Here is a 7279-nt window from a genome sequence, read left to right on the forward strand (position 1 = left end):
GCTCTGCCCCAGCCACAGCCAGGGCAGGTGCAGGTCTGTTCATCGTGCTTTGTGTGGGACTGGCCATCAGATGTGATGAGTGGAAGCACAGTAAGACTCAGGACAGGCAGAAGCTCCTCTGAGCGCAGCTGGGCACCAGAGGAAGTGGGTGGGTGGCAGTAGCAGGAGGTGTGAGGCTGGCACCCAGTTACTGGGCACAGGCCAGTGAGATAGTAGAAACTGGGGTTTCCTGAACACCTGTGTGGAGATCTGAGAGGAGGTAGCATAGAACCCTGAAAGGAGTGAGAGCTGTTTGTCATCTGCTCATCTCCAGTGAGTTCCTGGCAGGCACCTTTAAACCCCCAGTTGGACAGAATGGAGGAGAGCAATACTGCACTGAGAGGTGAGGTTCCCTTTTCACCAGTTCAGCAAAGGTTCCTGCTACTGCAGCAGCTCTTCCAAGTCAGCTTGAGCTGCTGCAGGCTCCTTTTCAGCCCTAATGAGCAGAATATCAGTATTTTAATCATGAAGAGCTTTTCTTCTGTGTCTTGTCATGAACTGATGCCATAGATAGAGCTGTAATGGCTCCAAAGTCTGCTGCTGTACCCGACTTTCTGTGCAGGCTTGTGCTCTGAAATGAAAGGAAGGGGAAAGCAAAGAAGCAAAAAGCTCTGGTTTGCTAATGTAGCACCAGATGGACATGAGAGCTGCATTTCAGCCTGGTTTATTACCCAGTGCCATTTGCATGCAGGATTCTGGAGTTTGACCTGTGTGGAGGTGTGTATGTACCAATGGGTTTGTATTAGGCTTAGCCATGGAGAAGGTCATACGATAGTCTTGGTGCAGTAAGGGCTGAATCAATATGAAATTAAGGTTGTTCCTGTAAAGGTAAGAATCAGGAATGGAAACTTTACCACCACACCTACTTTCAGAACTTGCACATCACAAAGAAGTTGAGAAATACCTTTGTGGCTCCAGTGTCCGGTGGTTGTCTGAAATGCAAATGTGATAGTTTAAAAGGGTCTCATTATTTTAACTCCTTCCAGCTTGAGAGAGCTTTGCATCTGCCTCAGGGGAGATGAAGAGATTGCAAGAGACAGAGCAGGGAAGATGTGGGGCTGCCCCTGAGCCTCTCTGAGGTGTGAGCAGCTGGGCTGGGTGGCTGCTGGGCAACAGCCAAAAAGATAGAGATCAAGTTTTAGGGGGAGTCCTGCTTTAATCCTTATTATTTAATCTGGGGGTCCCTTTTCTTGTTGGTGGGGGTGACTCTTGTGATCCCTTGATGTCGTCTCGTGTTCTTGCAGCAGAGTGAAATCATTTGGGCAGGGTGAAGGTGGAAGGGCTGCCCTGTGGGTAGGGAGGGTGGAGATGGGGGAACCAGACCTGCAGTGTTGTGCTTATGGGGCTGTGGCTGAAAATTGTTTGGAGATTTAAAAGGTTAGTATGATCAGTACTAGCTTCTACTTATTATCCTTTCCAGGCACAGTTTGAACCTAACATTTGTGACCCTGAGAGCTAGAAATAGATTGTGTTTGTCAGGACAACTGCCTGTCTTCCCCACTCCTGTGTTTCAGGAGGGAATCTCCTACATACTGTTAGTTTCACAGTGAAATTGCGAAATTTTTGATCCTGCATCTGCATAAACTTGGCCCATGCTGTACCCACATCAGCTGAGAGCTGTTACACGGGATCTGGCTTTTCCTCCACATCCACTGAACATTCAACCCACGCCAAAGATTGGGGCTGCGCACACCCAGCCCCGGTTTTCCGTTGCCGTCCCACCCACAGCTAATGGGGTGCAAAGTACCAGATCAACGCCTCTCCTCCTGCACGTCCCCATCCCTTTTTCTGTCCCTTTTTCTTGCAGGCTGGATTTTGCTTTTTTCCTGCTGCTGCCTGAATTTTACTTTTTTCCTGCTGCGTTTCTTTACGCAGGCAGCATCTGGTCAGGTTTCTGTTGCATCAGTGCCTTTGGTGGGTATTACTCAAACAATGTGTTCTGCCACAAAGGAGCGGGTTCAAGCAGGTTAGAGCTGTCCAGCCTGGCCGTGCAGGAGTCAGTGACGAATAAAAGCTCCATAAATACCTTCTTCTGCCTCTCCCCTTCCTCCACACATATATCAATTGCTTTTCCAGATTATTGAGAAAAGAATCTCTGTGTTTCCTGGGTGTGAAATGTGTTGGTTCTCCCTTTGCAATCATTGAAGATAATTTTGCTGGCAGCACTGAAGCTTGGCCCAGGGCTCTGCTGTTGGATGGTTGATCCCAAGGCCAGTGGGAGCAGTGGAGATATTTGCCTCAGCCCTGGGAGCAGGTGGCAGGTGCCTCCAAATTGCTCCAGTGCGCTGAGACTTACATGGGATGTGGGACCAGCCCAGAATGGAGCTGCCAGCAGGGGCAAGGCTCCCCTCCTTCCCTGTCCACCCCAGCACACAGTGCCCTGCAGGACTTCGGTGTGGGAAATGTTTGCTGGCCCTTTCCACACTTCAGCAACACTGGGCCTGGGAAATGCGGTCCCTCTGGGCTGTAGGAATCTCAGGGCTCTGTATATATTTAAACCTTACCCATGAACTGTTCCCCTGTGACTGCCACCCCCCCCTTCCTTCAGGCATCAAAACATCTGGCACAGTTGTCATTGCCCCTGAATGGTGAGTCTCCTCCTACCCGTACACTCTCTGGACTGTGCTGAGGGGTTGACAGGATCCATCCTCCCCACCCCTTAACAAACCCAGGCAATGTTGGAAGGACAACCGGGGAGGAAAGGAGTGGAAAAAGGTTTTCCTGCGCTGTTTCTGCAGCCTAATGTAGCAACACTTGCCGTCTACTCCAAGGCAGTTCAGCTCCATGGGTTGTTGACAAGCCACCTCCTTCCCCTGTGGCTGCTGGTGTCCACACACAGGTGGCTTGACCTCATGGCCAGGAGGGCAACCTCTAGGTGACCTTTCCCAGGTTAAGCACAGCTTGCAAAAGCCTCATGCCTCTCTTCAGGCTTATAAGCCTCACTGCATTTGTTGTGGTGGTTTCAGTGGCAATAGGAGCTGAAGAGGGACTTCACTGCTACCGAAACCTGGCAAACACCCAGAGGGGAGGGAGGCTGCAATGAACATCTCAGCCCTTCAGATACCACTGTGATTCTGAGATTTCACCTCTCTGGCCCTACCTGTGGAAGGGAATAAACAAGCCCTCCAAGGAGAGATGCCTGGGTAAGAGCAGAGGCTTGTCAGTCAGCAGCAAACCCTAAGTGGAAATTCCCCTCAAGCCTGTTCAACTGCCTCTTGCATTCTAGCACAGTCAGAGTTGTAGTTTTTTCCCTTTAGCCCTGTTCCCAAGCCTGGAGCTCAGCTTGATGAAGGTTCACATGCTCCCCAGGTGTAAGCCAGCACAGCTTCAGCAGCATTGGTGACCCCGTGATGCTGCCCAGGGTGTGAGGGTGAGTAAGCCCCTTCATCCTGTCTGCACTGAGAGCTGTGGTGATGGTGATCTCCCCTGACAGACAGAGGAGACTCTTTGGTCAGGTAATTTGGGCAATTTGGGAAACTGAACAGAAAATCAGAGGTGAAAAGGGCAGCAAGAGGCAGGAAGGAAAGAGGCAGAAGACACTTGTGCAGCCTCATGCATGGAGGATTCTGCGGCATTTGTGCACCTCCCCACTGTGTCACTCATGGTCACAAGAGTTCACCTTGCTCTTTGTGTCCCTTGAGCTGTGCATGCCTTACTGGAGAGGCTGTGACAGCTAAAAAGCCCTGGGGTTAGGCTGTGGCAGGTTGGTAAGGCTCTTTTTGGGGTACACCTGAGCACCACTCTCCCCTGCAACTGCGTGCCTGGACTTTCCCAGGCTCCAGCACTTCACCCCAGGCTATTAGACCCAAGTCTCTGGGGAAGGCAACAAGTCCCGTTGCACAAGCAGGACCCAGTGCAGTGCAGGGGATGGTGCTGTCCTGCAGGCAATGTGCCTCCAGCCCACTCTCTGCACAACTCTAGCCCTGAGAAACTGCAAGTGGCTTTTCCAGTGGCTCATCTGATGGAGGATTTTGCAACGTTTCCAGGTGAAGGGGTGGTTTGTATGGTGGTGCCCACCCTGCTGCCAGCTGGGAGCTGGGGAACAGAGAGGCCCCTTCTCTGGCCCCATCCCCACACAGCAGACAGAGCCCTGCTGTTGGTCACAGGAAGTTTGGTGAAGGCAGAAGAGAGGAAAAGATTCCTGGCAGGTTTCATCTGTCCAAGCCAAGAATGGTCCCGTTAGGAGCTTGTAAACCTTTTTCTTTTCAAATACATCTATTTATTTTTTTAAACTGCTGGCTGTTGCTCAAAGCAACCTGGGCTGTGAGTCCATCCCTGTCGGTTGACCTCTTGCTTGTGCCTCATCCTGGCCCAGATTACTCCGGGAAGGTCTTTGGCTTCTCAGCCGTGAAAGCCGCTCTCTCAGGGAGGGCGTGGATGTCTCCCCTTGGCCAGGAGCCTGTGCCGGCAGCGGGTGCTGGGGGGGGCTCGGCTCGCCGGCGCTGGGAAGACTGGGACACTGTTTGGGGCCGAGGGCTGCTGAAAGGGCTCAGTGTGTGCTGAGTGTGAGTCACCCGCTCTGGAGGGCAGCTGGGAGCCGTCGGAGGAGAGCAGAAGAGCAGAGGAGAGCTGCTGCAGGAGGGGCCGGCTCCCCGGGAAAAGGTGGCGAAATGAATATCATTAGCGTGGAGTGGAGGCTGAAGGGCCTGAGGAAGGAGGAAGGCTGGGAACTGGTGTTTCCAGGGGCAGAGGGATTTAAGGGCCCCTTTCGTCACAGCTGGGTGTCTGTGTAGGGTCAGGGATGAGAACAGGAAGGGGGCAGTGACGGCTGGGTCTGTCTGCACCCCAGGTACCTCACTTAACCTTCATGTGGCTTTGGGTGTCAAACAAAGCCTGAGGAAAGGCTGGGAAAGCCCTGGAAAGATTAGTGGGGTCCTCAAGACAGAGAGCTGTCTTGTGTCACCTTTCAGTGCCCCCAGTGCTGGTTTGCAGGGCTGGGACTCCATCCTGGCTAGTGCAAAACATCCCTGGAGCTGCTGGGTTTTTTTGGCTCACTTTGGCTGCGCACTTCCCTGTCTGGCTGATACACACCCAGGCAACTGCCGGGCTGTGCCAGCACCTTACACATCCTCAGCATCATCTCCTGCTCCCCAGGGACGTCACCTGCTGTGGCAGACCCAGGGGGTGGCTTGTCATGTCCCGGAGCAGAGGATATTGCTGGTAGCTCTGTGCCAGTCCCAAAAGGAGAGTGGCTTCCTGCTAGTCCCAGCCAGGACCTCTGGGCCTGGCTGAATGTGAGATGAGAAGCAGGGAGGGTTTTCTGGTTTAGATTGAACACAAGCATGTGTGGAAAAGTCTGGGTCTATCTCAAAAGCAAACAGCCTTTGCATGGGGGTACCAGCACCCAGAGAGGTCCCCCATGATCTGTCTGAGAGTTAGTTAGATGCATCCTGCTGCTTCCAGGGGCATCGTGTGCTCATGCAAGACACCAGCATGTGGTCAAGAGAAGAGTCTCCTTGGGGTTCAGCTTGCCCCTGTCCTCAAGCCAACAGCTGCTGGGGACAGCAGGAGGCTGCCACTTTCTGATGCAGAAAGTGTGTGTCCAGAAAGTGCTGCAGTGGTGGTTGATCAGGAGATGCATCCTAAGGGGATATGCTTTTTAGTGGGGATTTAGCTGACTGGACTGTAAGGGAGTTGATCTTTGCTGAAAAGTCATGCTAAGACATTTCCCTCTGACACAAATAGCCACAGCCCAAAAGCAGGGAGTCTCACCACTTGAGCAAATGGGAAGGGCATCTGATGGCCCTGGGCAGACTGGCCACATTCTTGTACCTCCAGACCTGGAGAAAACCACTCCAGAGACTGGGAATAATCCTATCAATTTACTGGCTGCCATCCCAGAGCCAGTTCCTTCACCACACCTTTGGTTTGTTGATCTGTGGAGCCCCATCGCTGAACTCCACAGCCACGTGCCTGGTGTTGGCACCGTGAGCTGCTTGTACCAGGGAGTGTCCCTGCCACCTCTCCCCGAGGCTTTCCATCTTGTTCTTTCCATGCTGCCCAGCTCTCCATCCTTCCCCACCTCTCCTTAATGTTGGGTAGATCTCCAAGACTTTGGCCCTGCAGGAGTGACCTCTTAGGGTGGTGTTTTTCTGTCCTGTTGTCATCAGTGGCAGCAATAGGATGAAAGCAAAGTAAAACATGATGGGGAACACAGCTGGATGATACAAGTGGGCTGGAAGGACCCAGGAGAGCCATCAGTTTGTCCCTCCACCCTACTGCAGGAGCTGTTTTCCCATGGTGAGGCAGGGATAAACCCAGCAGCAATGTCTGGAGCCTCCCTGCTCCAAGACACGAGAAGCGCCGGAGCCACGTAAGAACTGTCAGGCCAACGGATGGCACAGGGCTGTGGCTGCGCCTGCTGTGAATCAGGGAAGGAGCTGGATCCATGCATTAACTCACTGGCCATCTCAGCCCACAGCATAGCATGACTTCACCGTCGGGTGAACATCCCACCATGGAAACCAAACCTCAGGAATGCGTCTGGGTGTGCCGACTCTCTTCTCCTCTCCGGAGGGCTCTGTTATGGCTCAAATACTCCCAGGCTAGCAAATTGCTATTGTCACCTCTTCCACCAACATCCTGAGCTGGGCTGGGGAGCAATGCCCATGCAAAGGTCATCCTCTGTGCCAGGTGGGTGCCTGCCCGGAGGTGGCACCATGGGTGCTGCCCTCCCTTCTTGTGCATGCAGAAACAGGGAGCTTTGCTGTGGCATCAGTCCAGTAGCCCCAGCCAAAGAGGGGAAATCTGTACTCTGCATGCCCTCTTTCTCCCTCTCTCTCTCTTGTTAGAGACAGATCCACCAGTGGCTGTAGGAGAGCCCAGGTTTTGGCGATGAGCAGCAGCAGAGTGATGATTAATGACCAGCAGAGCCACAGAGCCAGGGATGTCTGAGTCGCCTCTGCCTCTCTCCTAAACCAATTTGGCCAAAAAAGGCTAATGTGAGCATTTCTGCATCTGCCAGCCTGGGAGGGGGCCCGGCCAGAGCTCGGGGTCTCAGCAGGCATATGCTGTGCTGGGGCTGTGTGTTTTTCCACTTGGGCTGGAGAGGGGTTGTGGGCAGGCAGCTGCTGGGCTCAGGTGACTCCTGAGCCGCCCTTTCCATCTGACTCATGAGAGACGTCGCGAGTGCTCTCCTGCCCGACAGAAAACACGTTGCCTTGCAGCTCACGGCTTCTGGGCCTGGGCCAGTCCCCAGGCAGCCGAGCTTCCCAGGGCTGCGAGTGCAGTGTGACGGCAC

This window comes from Corapipo altera, unplaced genomic scaffold, assembly GCF_003945725.1.
Source record: "Corapipo altera isolate COAL_440 unplaced genomic scaffold, ASM394572v1 113, whole genome shotgun sequence".
Taxonomy (NCBI): Eukaryota; Metazoa; Chordata; class Aves; order Passeriformes; family Pipridae; genus Corapipo; species Corapipo altera.